Source organism: Cyanistes caeruleus, chromosome 3 (genome assembly GCF_971803275.1).
Source record: "Cyanistes caeruleus chromosome 3, bCyaCae1.hap1.1, whole genome shotgun sequence".
Classification (NCBI taxonomy): domain Eukaryota; kingdom Metazoa; phylum Chordata; class Aves; order Passeriformes; family Paridae; genus Cyanistes; species Cyanistes caeruleus.
The window spans coordinates 36650493-36667107 of NC_141703.1; the positions used below are offsets into that span (position 1 = coordinate 36650493).

Genomic DNA, 16615 nt, shown 5'->3' on the forward strand with positions numbered 1-16615 from the left:
AAAATCCAAAGTCTGTTTCTAAAGTAAGAATAAATAATTTTTTTACTTCACAGAAACACAGAGATTTTGTGAGCCAAATCCTTTCCTGGTGTACTCAGTCTGGTATACCCCTGCTCCCGTGGCTTAAGCAGAGTTTTTTGGTTTTTTTATTTTTTATTTTTTTGGTCTGACTTGAGATTCTTTGAGATAGTGCTGATTTTATTATATTTTACTCTATGTTTCTAATACAGAATCCTAACCAAGTTATCTGTTTGTTTCTCCTCACAGGACCTCATCTGATCTTTAATCTCCCTCAGAAGTAGCTTTTGTTGCCTCAAAACAAACAGATCTGACATTTTGCAAACACACTGTCCTAATCCACTAGTTCCCTAACTAATATCAGTTGTTAGGCAGAGTTGATTAGCAGCTCTGTGTGGAGCCTCTGCCTGTTTGCAGAGCTGCTGGCTCCTGCCTACACTAGTGTATAGCAGAAATGGACTTAAAGTAAACAGTGTTGCTACACTGAAGATAACGAAACACGTCTAGATCAATTTAACTTGCAAGCAATTTTTTAAGGATTTTGCAATGTCAAACTGTTTATTTTCAGTGACAAATTACAACAAAAAGCAGGGGGAAAAGTCGGTTCTAAACTTAGTCTTAATCTAGTGGCAGAGAAAAGAAACCTTAGAAAGGTCTGACAATTCTCACATACTTGGAAGACCCTTAAATTGTATAATGATGTTATAACAGAGAAGAAAATTATATGAGCTCAGCTTAATGATAATAAGACCATTATTTAAAACCTTTCAAATACGCATAAATTCTTCTTCATTAGGTTCAGCTATATCATATATTTTTAGATCAACTTAAATGAAGATTGATATATGTTTTGTGATTTATTTCTACCAGTTCAACCCCCTCCATTCAATTCAGAAATGATAGCTCACATATACATATTCACAGGTGTTGTGTGCATGTGTGTACTCATGTGTATACCTGCTGTTTTTTGATAACAGAATAATTTAAGGCAAATTATGCAAATTAAAAATTATGTCTGACACCATAGGCTCAAGAAAAACAACATCAGTCTGGGAGCTAGGAAATGTCAGTGATTTACATTTCCAGCATCACACTGATAGGTTGCTCCATCTTATAGTAATTTACAGCATTTAATGTTGTAAATAAGTTATCTTATGGTGATGTATTATACCATGAAGTGCAGTAAAAATAAATGCAGACAATATTTGATTTATATAAAACTTTGAATTCAGAGATTCATGTAGAATGGGAAGTCAAGCATGAAAATAGTTCTTTGGGTTTGAGAAAAAAAATTGTTTACAGAAATAATATTTTACACACACTCCATTGTCTTACAGTAGTACTGCATAGCATATGCCATCACTAAGTTTTCTTTATGGCATTTCTTCTTTGGAAGCTGCACAAACTGAATCCAATGAATTATAGGAAATTTAATAACCCCTTGCTCTCGTAATAGTTTCTGAGACGTGAAACCTTTCTACTGCTGAATTCTTTTTTGTGTTTCCTGGCATTTTCCAGGACAATAGCAAACAGCCATTTTCAAGTTTGTTTTTCTGGAAAAGTTCACTAAACCAGTTACAAGGCAGAAATATCAAAGTTGCAGCATATCAAGTGAAAAAACAGTAATTTGCAAACCATCATAAAAGACTGCATAGTCAATAGTAACTGTCTGTGGCCTAGAAAACAATAATGACGTACAATTTGTACATGAAAAGTAATCTTAAGTCATGCAATGTGATTTGTGGAACCACTTGGATCTTATCATAAAGAAACTCAATTATTAAGTTTTATCACAGGATATTTTATAGCATCTTTCTGTTAACAATATTGTATTTTCAAAAGTTTTTAAAAAATACTTATTTATGCCTAAAAAATTTACCAATCTTTAAATACCTAATGATATAAATCACACACATTAGTGGTCATATATTTCAAATATGGTTACATATTTATTTCTATTACATTTTTAATTTAAAAATATATCTAATAATAGTACAAACCCTGCTGTTTTCATTCTCTAGAAGCAACAGTTCAATGTCAAAATTTGCAGCAGGATGTTTGATAACTTCCACCAAGGTGCCAGGATATGACTCAGCTCTTTTGGGTTTGCATGGACAGATTTTGGCAGCCAAGGTTAAAGGAGTGGCTTCTGTGAGAAGATGTCCAAATTTTCCTGTATGTCTGGCAGAGCCAATGCCTGGCATCTCCAGGATGGTCCCACTGCTGGCCAAGGCCAAGCCATTCAGGAATAATAGTAATGTCCCTGTCATAACATATTTAAGAAGGGAAAAATGTTATTGGAAAAATGTTATTGATAAAGTGTTATTCTCCTCTCAGAGAAGTAACGAGTGAGAGTATGTGAGAGGAACAACTCTGCAGGCACAAAGGTCAGTGGAGAAGCAGGGAGAGGAGGTGCTCCAGGTGCAACCAGTGCTGAGCCTGCTGTTCAGGCTGGGGTGGAGCACCTGTGGCCCTGCTGCCTGTGGAGGTCAATGGGAGTGCAGAGGTCCACCTGCAGCCCGTGAAGAAACCCACACTGTAGCAAGTGGTTGCCTGAGAGAAGCTTGTGAGCCCAGGAGAAGCCTGTGTTGGAGGAGGTTCCTGTCTGGGGCCAGCAGAGCTGTGGAGAGAGGAGCCCATGCTGGAGAAGGTTTCCTTGTGACCCTGTGGGGTACCCACACTGCAGCAGGCTGTGCCTGAAGGACTGCATCCCATGGAAATGGGAAGCATTGGAGCAGTTTGTGAAGAACTGTTGCCTGTGGGAAGGACTAACACTGTAGATCATAAAACACTGTCTCCCATGGGAGACATCCCACAATGAAGCAAGGGAAGGACTCCTCTCCCTGAGCAGCAGCAGGAACAATGTGTGATGAACTGACCATAACCCCCATTCCCCATCTTCCTGCACTGCTACAGGGTAGGAGGAAGAGATGGGAAAGAGGGAGGGGTGCGAGGAAGGTATTTTTAGGGTTTGTTTTCCTCTCATTATCCAGCTCTGATTTTGTTAGTAACAGATTCAATTAACATCCCCAAGCTGAGCCTGTTTTGCCTGTGATTGTTGCCGATCTCTCTCTGTCCTTATGTCAACTCATGAACCCTCCATTATATTTTCTCCTCCTTGTCCAGTTGTGAAGGGGTGTGATAGAGCATCTGTCATCCAGCCAAGGTCAATCCACTATATCAGAAAAGAAAGGAGTTTACACCTTCAGTGAAAAACATCTCACTTGGTGAAATTAAGTGGAAAATTTGAGCAGATACATACTACTCAATATGAGTAAAGTCCTCACAAGTAAGGCTAAAATAATTACAAATATTACTTGCTGCATACTTATTTGTATCCATCAATTTTTATATCTAGAATGCTGTACAACAGGAATATTTCTATTATTTTTATAATTCCTCTACCAATTTTATTTTGAAAAGTATTTCAGATTTGAGTCACAAGTTTGGTTTTTTTCATATTATTAGTTTTATCTCACTTGTTCACTGTGACACATTTTTTGTGTTTTAATAATCACAGTATTAAATCTTTATACTGTAGGGATGTCTCAGAACTGTGGTACAGGTAAGTGTGAAATGAAAACTCTTCATTATCCTTCGCAGAAAAATCTGTCGAGTTTAGAAAATTACTTTTCAGTGGAAGATATCTATTGGATAAGTTACTTGATTATTCATTAACTAAATTGAGGGGTAGAGTTTTCTCTAGCATGCTTCAGTTAGGGTCAGCTTAAGGATTCTCAGCCATGTACCAAATTAATTTTGTCAGACTCTGAGTCCGGCTCAGAGGGGAAGGTTTGGGGAAAATCAGATGGAAATATGATGGCTTGCTTCATCCGTTGTCTTGAGGGAAACACACAGCTGGTTGTCCTTTATGGCCCATGACAATCATCTTCCCTTAATGCTACAAATACCAGGATGAAAATTCAATGCCTCACTCACTGAAGACCATTTTGCATGTAACATGTTTAACCTACAATATTTTCAATATATACACTGCTTTTATTAGGAATCTAACTCCTGTATTTCTAGGTTTTGAATTCAGTTGTCTAGGTTTGTTTTTTCTACATGCTGTGGATGGGCGCAAAATTAAAGGATTTGGTATAATTTGCTTTTATTATTAAATATATTCATAAAACTGGACTCCATGACGATTCACTTCAGCAATATTATCAGGTCTGTTGGCTGCTATAAAGTGAAGTAGGAATGAACAAATTCAAATTGATCTCTTACTAATTAGCATCTTTCTATAAAATCACAGCAAGATGTAAGACCATGAATACGGAAAATTGGTCTGGGAAAATAGAGACTGTGTTAAAAATGGCAACATTCTAATAGATACTAAAACTAATTAGGTTGGGATCTTCAAGGCAATTTACTTACCTTCCTGTCCATTTATGGAAAGCTATCTGGCATAAATTCTGTCAGTTGTGGAAACCCTCATTTGAATAACAGGCCATAAAAAAATGACTGAAAGTAAATGATATAAAATTACAGAGTCATAGAATGTTAAGGTGTTAGAATAGACTTTAAAAATCATCTAATCCTAACCACCCCCCAACCTGAACACTGGACCAGGTTGCTCAAGGCCTTATCCAACCTGGCCTTGAACACTGCCCTTTAACACAACCTCCCTGAGCAACCTGTTCCAGTATCTCATCACTCTGTAGATACTGGATTCAGGACACTTCTGGATTGAACATACACTTTGGGAAGGCAAAAATTCCCTTATTAATGACATCAAAGTCTTCAGCTAAATTTAATCCTGACTGGAAAGAAAAGTACACTTGTAAGAAAAAGATTCAGTTGTTTTCTATTTTTATTACATAGGACTTTCTATTAGCACCTAGAAAACTTAACGCTACCAGAAAATAAGTCTAATATTTGGCTTTCTCTAATACCATCTGTTAAATTTCTTCAGTTTTCTCTTATGATGCTAGTAGAATTTCTACTGACACAGTGACTAGATTTGACCACCCAGAATTATATATTTCAGAATGCTTTTCCATCACTAAAACTAAATTTAAAATCTCCCACTGTTAAATCGTAAGTATGTCTTCACTAAAGTTTAAACAAACTTCTCTTTAAATATAAACACCAAGACAGGAAGCAACTAAAAATATTATCTCATAAATATCAAAAAAATATTACATATTATTGTAAACTTACAATATCTAATATAGCAGTTTGGCTTTGGGGCCATTTGTGTTTAGAAGGAGAAAATGTATATACTGTCAAATGAAAGTTAAAAGACACTAATACAAACTTTGTTCATTCACTCTGGAGAGTTTCCTTTTTTTCACTGTCTGAAAAAAAGTGGTTGGCCACTAGCTCTGGCTTCTCCCATCAGACTCTCCAAAGACAATTGAGCAATTACCCTTTGTCTGTGAGGTTAATTACCAACAATACCCAGCTGACCATTACAGGCCTACATAATCAGTAGTTGGGTAGACAGGAGACAGAAAATGTAGAAGTAAAACTAGAAAATGCTGGAGAAGGGAAACGTCCACACTTTAGGTGTACTATCTACATTCATCTAGCCATAGAATTTGTAGAATCCCATTAGTTATTAACTCAGACACAGTTAACCTTTATTTGGTTGTAGCATTCTAAGGGTGCTCCTAATAATTTCTTTTTGATGCTGTTCCTGAGGGAGGGGAAAAAGGACATTCGCATTGATTGATATGGTTTTTCATTGAAAAGAAATTAACCTTCTTCAAACTGTGACATCAAAGAATTCTTGAAACTGAAAGTGAAATTTTCAATATCCAGCATTTGAGAAGGAAGAAAGAAAAAAAGAACTAGAGTGAAATAAAAGTGACAGCCATTTTTATTATTTTAAAGACTTTATCCATGACACATAAAGTTAAAATTTTAATCCTGTGTGAATAAGCACTGAACCAAAAGCTTGCTGTTTTCCTTTGTATAAAAAATTAAGTATCGATAATAGAAAGGGTTTGAACCATGTGGTGACAATCTCTTACCCAAGGCTGCAACTTTGTGATCTCTTAGATCAAAGCACACATACCAAGTTAGCTGAACCACAAATCAGTTTTCCAAATTTGCTCACCCTACAACAAGGTAGATCTCCCAAAAAAATGGAAGGGGTTGAGAGCTGAACTGTCATCTGAGTCAGGAGGAAGTCTCGAGCCTTGAGCCCCAGCACAGTTGCCCTGACCACAAAAGGAAGAATTCAATGAACAAAACTGATTGACAAAGATATCTAAGGCACTTAAAAACATTTCAGAATCTAAGCTGCTCAGCAATATCTTGAGCCCATAACAGAGTACAAGTAAGACAGGGACATTTTCTGCCACCTTCTTTCTGCAACCCATGTCTTGCTTTCTAAGTAAATGAAATTCCAAATCTGCTTCAGAAGAGAGGTAAAACTAGGTTTATTCAAAAGAGAGGTACAAGGCCTTTCTGTCCTGATCCAGATGCTTGTGAGACTGGGATGTAGGGCACACCATAAACTAGCTTTCCATCTCAGTATAAATAAAGCTGAAATTTATTTCAGAACATGCTGTTTTCTAGCATAAAGAACATTTCAGGAGAGATGAGAAACTTCAGAAGAGATTGTACTCTTTGGTTGGTCATTCTTGAGGGGAATTATATCCACTACATACCCAAAAGAAAGTGGTTCTTATGATTTCTCATTTTGGTTGGATTAATCCTTATCATTTACCAATTCCAAAATCCTTTCCCTGACAAATTGGCAAAAATTCAAAGTTAATATAATATTTTTGTGATTTGCTGTTAGAAATAGTTCAGTCCTAATAGTCATTTGAATTAATCTTTTGCTTACAGAAAGATATATGTAATCTAAAAACCCATTGGCTTTTGTATCTCTTTATATTCCCAAATAATGTATATACCTAATTTGTTCCTCAGTCCTGTGTGAGTATTAATTCACTTCTAGGTCCCCTTTGGTGTGAACCAACCAGCTCCTGCAAAGCAAAGTTTTCAAGTGACTCTCCAGATTATTCTTCCAATAGAGTTTTACTGGATGGCTTAAGGAAAAAAAGGAAGAAAGAAATCCTGTGACTTTTCAAAATTTTGCCAGAAGAACCTGCATTTCCAAATGCTTCAATAAGATCTTCGTTCTGAGGCTTATGCAACCATCTGGTTTGGACAGACTTTGTCTACTATCAGACAATTTGAACTAAAAATAATCACATATATAGATTGTGAGGGTCATCAAAACATAACAAGTGCTGAAAAAATCTCAGTCTTCCATGTTATCTGTTGTAAAAATTGATTCCCTCTGGAGAAGTGAACTGTTCTGGACCATTTAGCATTTGTGCCTGGCTGCAGCTATGAAGTGCCAAAGAGTAAATTCTCAGTGTGACCAAGTGTTTCTTCATTATGTAGTTCCATCACATTTTTTATACATGTTGTACCGTGGTTTGTGCACCTGAGTAAAGACAACTTTTGTTACCTTGATGAAGGATGATGCAGAAAACATTTCTTCTATTTTGATTTAGGTTTTTGGGTTTTAGTTTTGTTCTGCCATAATTGAAAAATTTATTTTTTGTTTCTATTACTGATTTTAAAATACTAGTATTCCTATTCCCATCTCTTTTTTTTTTTTTTTTTTTTTTTTTTTTTGTGGTGTTATTTCTACACATTACTTGCTACACTTGATGCATCTTTGTATTGATTCTTACTGTGTTGAGAATATCAATTTCTTTGTAGTTTAATACATTGCTATACTGGCTTTCAGTTCAGGTTTTTTTTCTTGCTCCTTCTTCCCTTTTTGGTAGAAAACCAGCTTTTCCAGATGTATTACTTTTGGCACATATATGCTTCATTATATATTTTGAGGAAAGAGACATGTTTATCAGCCTGTGATTAGGTGATTGTTGTCAGTATCTTTCAGTTTCTGTTTATTTAAACCAGGGATTTTTATAGAGAAGAATAGTACCCTCCTCCAAAGTGATGTTGAGTGAGTAAATGAATTAATATGAATAGTGGTTTTATGTACTGCTATGGGAAGATACACATCATTATGGTAGGATAAGAGACTTATTCTTTATTATGACTGTTGCTGAAGAACTTGTCATGCATTTAAGTGAGATAAATAGCATGTAAAAAATTCTGTGAGTAATACAGAAAAAGGGGGTTTGTTTCTTTTGTGTTTTTTATAAAGTTGTGTAATGCCACTTATTCTGGGTTTTCTAGCATTTTAATACAACTTGTGTGTAATTAAAATTGATGAGAAAATCAAATTTGCTTTAAAATTGGGCTTTCAATAGATATACAACTAGCTTACCATGGGCTTTCAGAATTGTCTTTTCAGAGTCCCTTAGCTGACAGGATGGTTAATGCACTCGTATCTTATTTTTCTCCTTTCTCTCTTCATTATCTACATTTCCATTTCCCTTCCAAAACTCAGGACAAAAATTTTTCCAAGTATGGTCTAGCTTACAAAGGCAAATCAGAAGTCAGGGAACAAATGGGAAATTATATCTGTGAACACATGCACTTGGAAAAACCCTTTCATTTGTTAGGCTCTACCATGGTTGGATTTTGCACAGACAGAGGCAGAAACAGATGTGGTATCTGAGGAGAGAAGAAGTGCTAAAAAAACAAGGCCAAAATCAAGCAATAGTGGCAGACAGTAGGCTGTATGCTGCTCTTCAGATCTGAACAGTGTTGGCTGATACAGGCTGTAGATAATCAATGTGTCCATTTTGTTGACATTTCTGGGAAAAGAGGGGGGTGAAATTCTTCTGAGCCCTTTTTATTTTTTTTGCAGCAGCAGCACAGATGACAGCTAGAAATAAACAGTGTTTTCATGGCTGAAATGTCTGCCAGGCATGATCATATGCAGACTCTGCTTGAGGTAGCAAAATACTGAGCAAAAGGTTGGGGTAGTAAAACAATTTGATGAGAAGTAGCTGTAGCCCCACATCCTCTTTGCACATTCAACCCACACTGGTAATGCACGAGAGCAGTGAGCACTGCTACAAGCACAGCTCCTGTTGAATCCAGCTTCAACTCTTGATCTACCCCTTCCTAAGACCTTTCCCCCTTATCCTTTTGTCAATGATTGTAATGTTTATGTGAAATCAATAAAAAACAGTTTTTTAAGAAAAACCCTGAAGTCCTGACCTTACTACAGAGCTGAGAATTCAACATTCAGCTGAGGATGATATCACCCACTGTGCAGAGCAACTGGCCAGCTGGTGAGAAATTCCGGCTGTCATCGCAGTGCAGGGAGTTAACATATTTATCAGATACTTGAGATGAAAAAGTGGTAGTTCATGGGGACTTTTTTTCCCTAAGCCATCTGGTCCTGAGGTGCCTATTACATCTATTATTGAATCATTAAAGTCAATGAGGTGAATAACACGATTAAACTTGTTTACTTGTCATGTAACAGTCGGTTAACAGTGAAATGTAACTTCTACTTTCTGGTTTACTCTGCATTTAAAATACATCTCAGTTCCCCTAAGTGATACCTAAAATTAATGCCAGATAAATATCTTTTAATTTGGAGTCCAATTTAAAAGTACATTAATTCTTTTAATTCTGCTCTACATAGGAATATATTGTTTTGCAATCCCTGCAAAGACTGCTCCTTATAATTAAAACAATAAAACATAAATAATTGGCAATAAGTACAGATATGTATACTCATCATTTCACTCTACTAATCAGGTATGTGCACTTTTATGGAGGTTCTGCACAAAATGCAGTTTGCTCATGCAATTGTAGGAAAGGCAAAAAGCAGTAAATCTGATCAATATATAGAAGTCTTATTTGCATAAAAAGGTTTAAAGCATTTCATTAGATACACTCATAAAAGTGTGAATAAGCAGTTATTGTATTACCATAAATGGATTATACCTCTTTGTACTAAACCAAGATTTAAATAATATGGATTATACTGTTTGAATTAATTTTTAAAGCCAGGAAATCTTACTGTAGTGACACTGATATATAGTGTAAAGGTTTCAACAGCTATAATTAATGTTACACTAGAAATTAGGAACTAAAGATGCTCTATTTAAGACTTCCTTTTGAGATCTGCAAATTTTTAAAAGTGCAAATTTATTTAGGCTTAATATGAAATATTTCCAGTCAAGGGACTAAAGTTCCTAGACTTTAAATCAGAGAATTGATGAATAATATTGTATAGCAATGCAGATAATTATTCATATCAAGAAAGATGGGATTAAATAAAGTAAAAAAACACCATTTAAAAACATATGTATAATCATTGAATTTGCCAGTCATGTCTGTATGGTCAGCTTTAAGTAGCCTCAGTGTTAATCAGCAGCTTCACACTTCACACACCTAACCATCACACATTACACTATGTATTAAGAAAAAAATATAGTTTAAATTATTATACTGAAAAGATCTTCCTGGTAGCTTGACCTCCAGATACTGGTTTATCAAGCAGGTAAAGTTGTGATACCTGGAAAAACTGTATCTCATTTTCCAAAAAAGTGAAATTAACTAAATAACACTACTGAGTGTTGTTTGAACCGACTGATTTAATTATACCCAGAAGTATGCTAGGAACAAAATCATTAAATCATAGAAACATCACCCAGTATGCTGGGAAGGGACCCATTCAGGATGGCTGACTCCACCTCCTGGCCCCACACAGGACACAAAAATAGGGATGTCCCACATAATCTCTGAAGTTGGTGCTGGAATGCAGTCCTCTTTACTCTGCAGGGATTTTAAACCAACATGAACACTATTCAAATACATGTCGTCAGCTGTTTAGGTGCTCTGCTAAATGAAGCTTTCGTGGATCACAATGAAATTCCTTATCTATAATACCCGTGTCATTAACTCCAAGGTTTATTTCCAATGCTAATCTATTGTCATCTAGTCTTCACAGAAGAATATTTATTGATATTTGAGTCTTTGTATTCAGTCAGAATATGCTTCATCATTAACATTGCTATTGCTTTACCATTCAGACTATTTTCCATACTGAACACTGTTTTGTGTGATGTTGGTGGTTAGAATTGGGGTTGGTTTTTGCTGGTTTTTTGGTTATTATTTCGGTTTTGTTTGTTTTTTGTTTTGTTGTTTTTTTAAAATTTTCTGACTATATTATAAAGAAGGATTACAGGTGAGCAGGTATGTACCTCAGTAGGCATAACAAAATTTAAGAAGAGGCTTAGACTCAGATGAAAGCTCACTGCATAGGATTTCATAGTTATATTCAGGACACTAAACATAATACTATTATTAAATGTATTATAATCTCTACTATTCTTCCTTTTACTGTCTATTTCAGTTCTCCAGCTAGGCACCAGAGAATAGATTTCTTTTTATTACATTGCATTGCTGAGTATTGTGTTGTGCTTTATTTTACTTATTTTCTTGATATTATTTTTACAAAAATATAATTTTTAAAAAAATTTAGAACTACAGTGAAATGTTAGATTAAGGAGATTATTAGCATATTACATTCCATTTATCTATCTGATCTTGATCTTTCACTTTGTTGATTACTCAGTAAAAGTTACATGGCAGTAAAAAGATTTTCTTTTCTTAATGAAGAAAAAACTAGAAAATTAGTAGAATCAATCCTGAAGTTTAACACAGCTGTAGATAAGTGATGTAGGGAGTTAATTGGAATTCCAAAGGGGCTGATAATTTTTATGCATATCTCCCTGAAATATCCATCAGTTTTTGCTCAGAATTTAAAATGATTGGAATATTGCACAAATAAAGCAAACACAGAAGTAAATCTATGACAATCTTCTCAGTTTTGAAGACCAGCTAGAAAAGCAATATAAATGAGTTAGAACTGATGTCTTTGTAATTTAATGACTGACAATTAGATGGAGGCAGGAGGTACACCAGAATTAGTCCATTCATAATTTTAAAAGCACTAAAAGAAAACTCCAAACAAAAATTATTTTGTTACCAGAAACCATATCATCTGTTCCTTTACCACAGCAGGAAGTTTTCTAGGTTTGAATTTTTCCACGTACACTTTCTGAAAGGAAAATAAGGTGTTCAACATCCATTTATTTATTTTTAAATCAAGAAAGTTCCATTTAAATTTTAGAGTTCCTCCAGTTAAAAAAATACAGCAAGAAACAGTTGACACGATTTGGCTTATAGTCTTCTAACACCCACATTTCTCCATCTCTTCCACCTGGCAGCTTGGGAAAGCTGCCCAGGTTATACCAGAATGCTTTGGAACAAAACCAGTCCTTTAGCATACTAGGTGTTGACAGGCCAACCTGGTTAACACATGGTTTTGCCAGGAAAAAAAAAAAAATTATGCTCTCTGGATAAACTGAATCATATTAGCTTTGAACATGTCAGATGATCACTTGGAAAATGTAGCTACAATCGTAATATGATCCTATCCATACTGTTGAAAAAATCTGAGTGACTGAAAAAAATAGCAGTCATCACTTCATCCTCAGGTTCTCAAGGCTTTTGGGGGAAGAACTAACAAAGTCAGGTCAGAATAGGTATATTATGCATTATTTATACTTTTTATCCTTGTTAACCCTAGCAAGTAGATGCATCACACCCTGGAACAGCTTATTTATTTGTATTGATTATTAAGGGAGCCTAGAAGGGAAAGCTTTAGGGTAGTAGTCTGTACTGCTGATGTCTACAAGTGAGCAGGCAAGGCTTATCCTTGCAGACATACTCATGACAAATTGTAGAATAATATATTGCTCTACCTAGGTAGCACCCAAGCTAAGCTGAGTCCCAACTACAAAGGCAAATATAATGCCACAATATTCATTTAATTATTCGTGAACATCAGAAATTATTCAAATGGATCTTTGGGATAAGGATTTTTCCCATTCTTATTCTTATTCTTATTCTTATTCTTATTCTTATTCTTGAAGTAGTATTTTGTGATGTTATTCTCAGCTATCTGGAATGATGCAGACTGGACTATTTTTAATTTTTCAAGCTGCTCTTTAGAGGTTAGCAAAAATTCCAGTTTTAAGTAAGAAAGCTTGTCTTACTAATGAGATTAAGAATGTTTATCTCCTTATTTGTCTATTTCTGTGACTTTTGCAGATAAACGGTGTCTTTAAGCACAGACAGAGGAAACACCATTTTAAACCTTTGGTTACCATATCCAAATATCTATCAGTGTTGGTACTGTTTAAAGTGCTCAAAGAATAATCCCTTTTGCAGGTGCATAGTGCCCAATGACATTTTGGCAAAAAAGGACAGTGTGACTTGACTGCGCTGTGCCTCTCTGCTTAGATGTTCTGCATGATCAGAATGTCTTTAGATAACATAACTGCCCCATTTTGGTGCTTTTTATGGAAAATTATGATATTATTGCTGTTTACAGAGAATGGTTTAGTTTTCTGACTACTCTAAAACATAACTGATTTATATTTCACTTTTGTTAAAAGAATTTCTTTGGTGTAGAGTTGTATAAAGCTTTCAAAGGTTGAGCAAGATAAATTTTTCCCAATTTGTTCTGCTTTTCTTTAACATTGGTATAAAGTTGTACTTTAAAAAAGATCTAAAAGACATGTGAAATGTGTCTTTGGAAGCATTCACAAGCCATATAAAGTATATTAAAAATTTCAATAATTTATATACCTGAGGATATATAAGGATGCTCTACTGTAGCAGACCAGTATCCTGCATCTCTGTGTTTCATAGCTCTTCAGAAAAAGAACTAAACTTTTAAAGACAGCCAGCACCATCAACAGCAAATTTTTTATAATAATTTTAATTCTTTCTCAGTGGATGTCTCTAGCCTTTAAAAAATAATCCAAATATTTCTTTTAAAATCCTCCCTTTAGTAAACAAATGAAGCAGCAAAACTGGAAAAAAGTATGAATCTTCAAGAAATGAATTTATTTTTATTTCCAAAAGGACTTAGAGAAACAAAAGCAGATGCAAGGACCACCCTGTTCTTTGCTGTGTTAACTAAACAAATATAATGTTTTATTTGGCTGGAAGCAAGATCAGAGGTTGAAAATTGTAATATCATAGCCACAGCTCACTTTGCCCTGCAAGGAGAAATTGTGTTACTGTTTACTTGGGACTAAAGCTTTCCAAGTACTTGTATTATCTGATACCAAAGAAATCCCTTAGGCCATTTATTTAACCCACCCATATGCAAGGTCTCCAGCAGCTCTCTAGCAACTACCATCAAAAGTTGATCATGTTTAAGAATCTTTATTTTTTGGGTGTTGCCACTGTGAGGCAAGGTGGGCATTTCAGCAGAGCTCTTTTTCATGTTTTTTGTAAAAATGGGAAAGATGGCACATATTTGCAGAAGCTATTGTTTTTGTGCAGTATCCTAACTGGTGGTTAAGAGAAGGTAGAAAAACCTAGAAAATTATAAAGCACCTCATTTATTTAATTGCTTAGATATAAATCAATTAATCCATGTTTAGAGAAATCTCTAGGAAATTATTGATTGTGAATGCATTTTGTATAGCATTTGATTTGGTAGGTTTTTTTTTTTGTGTGTTTGCTTTGGGTTTGGTTTGTTCTGGTGGGTTATTTTCCTGTGTTAACACCATGTATAGATCATACATAGTTTTTTTTAAAGCCTTGCTTTTTTTTGCTGAGGAATTTCTCCCAAAAGAAGGGCAAAGAGATAACTACCATGAAACGTGTTCCAGAAAATGTAATTTATGAGGAGAGCAAGGAGTCCCCTGAGAGCAGAGAAGTGTATAGCACTGTACACTTATTTAAATGAAGAGAGTGAGCTTCCCTTGTGGATTGAAATGAAAGTGTGACTTTTTATCTTGGGATTGATTAGGAGTTCTGTGAAACTGTGAACCCCTTCAGCTTTCTTTTAAGAAGATGCATACTCTTGAACACCAGGCCTGGTGAAGTCCTAGGTGTAAAGCAGCAGCTTCTGTGAACTCCTTCCACCAGGGCCAGCCTCAGCACAGAAAGCAAGCCATGCTGGGGCATGTACCAGGGCAGTCAGAAGCACAGAAAACTGCACATCAGTCATGAGGATCCTCCACCTGCCTGGATACAGCAAAGGACAGAGTAAAATTTCTGTTGCTGTGCCACGGCTCCTTCCTTCTCGCTTAAAAACCTACACAGCCCTTGGACAATGGAATCAGACTCATTTCCCTTGACTGGAGATGGAGATTGAGCTTGACTTAAGCTCTTTCTGTAGAAAATTGATAGGTTTGAACCTCTCAGAGGCTGAGCTGAATGAACCCTTGCAGATGATTCTTACTTACAAAGGGATTAGAATTGTTCCACTCCTCAGCCAGGTGTTTCAGTCAGGACACCACAGAAAAGTGACAGAAATAGAGGCCATAGGAGGTGATACAAAAAAGCAGTCACTTCTGTCAAAGTAGACTTTGACTAAGCTCTCTTTGATGATAGAAATAAACTTCCCAGTTGAGACACAAAGTTTTGTGGAAAAATACTATCAAAAATAAGCAACTGTGGTAACTGGAAGATGTCAGCAAAATAAGAAGTGGCTTAAAAGGTATGTGGGAGTCCTCAACACATGCATCAACTGCCGTGGAAACGAGGTAAATTTAAGAGTATGCCCTGTCCACACAGGAAAAATATTTTCATTAGGCTAAATTGGTTTAGAAGTAGATCTAGTGATACTGGAGCAGGGTGGGGGAAGGTTGAAAAGTGTGACTGAAGATGGCCCCTTGTGGTTTTTGCTTTTCATTTTTTCCTTTGGAGAAAAAGCTGCAACCTAAAAGTTCCCAGATGCCATTGTTTCCTGATGCTGCTCTATGATTTTTTTCCTAAATTAAATTATTTTCGAATAATTTTCACAACATTATTTTTTCCATATTTATTGTACGATTTGCCACCTTTCTTGATGTAGGGTGGAGATCACAGAATCACAGGATCAATTAGATTGGAAAAGACCTCTGAGATCATCAAGTTCACGACTGGACATCATCATGTCAACTAGACCAGAGCACCAAGTGCCATGTCCAGACTTTCCTTAATCACCTCCAGGGATGTCAACTCCACCACATTCCTTGGCAGCCCACTCTAATGTCTAATCACCCTTTCTGTAAAGATATTCTTCCTGATGTCCAGCCTAAACCTGCTCATCAGTAGTTTATGTCCTGCACAGATGTCTGGATTTCTGCCACAAATTAGACTTATAAACAACTAAGTTTTCCAGTTCCAAAGCATCCAAGTCCCAATTTTCAAGACCAAATGTGCTGGAACAATTCATTTATTTTCATTTTAAAAAATATGATTCTTTGAGAAAAATGCAAATGGTGTGGGTGGTGCTGGTAAAGGGTGATATTAATAAGTTCATGAGTGTTTTCCAAATATTTTCTCCATTCTATTAGTATTTTTAAATAGGTAAATTGCAGTGTTTTTCAATGAAAAAATAATTAATTCTTCTTAATTATAAGAACACTTCTAATGTTATTTCCCTCCAAGTTTGTTTAGAGTTTTTGAAAAAAATTATCTAAAATAATAACACAAGAGAACTTTTCTGATCCTCTTCTTGCAATTTATATATTAAATGAACAAAGTTAATTTAGCTACATTTGAAGAATTTTTTTCATGTTTTCCATTGCCTTATTTTCAAATCAGTATTCCGATGCTGTTCTCTTTAATTACCCATCTGAACTCATTAGTCATGAACTCACAGCTTCTCACAAGC

General features: G+C 35.5%; 1 long non-coding RNA gene across 1 annotated transcript; it reads right to left on the minus strand.

Annotated features, from left to right (window-relative positions):
• Window positions 1-546: 546 nt before the first annotated feature.
• Window positions 547-5372, minus strand: LOC111922746 (uncharacterized). Its single transcript, XR_015285449.1, has 3 exons — window positions 5185-5372; window positions 4399-4485; window positions 547-3193 (listed from the first exon to the last, which is right to left on the minus strand). It is a non-coding gene; the product is annotated as an uncharacterized LOC111922746 (long non-coding RNA).
• Window positions 5373-16615: the final 11243 nt, after the last annotated feature.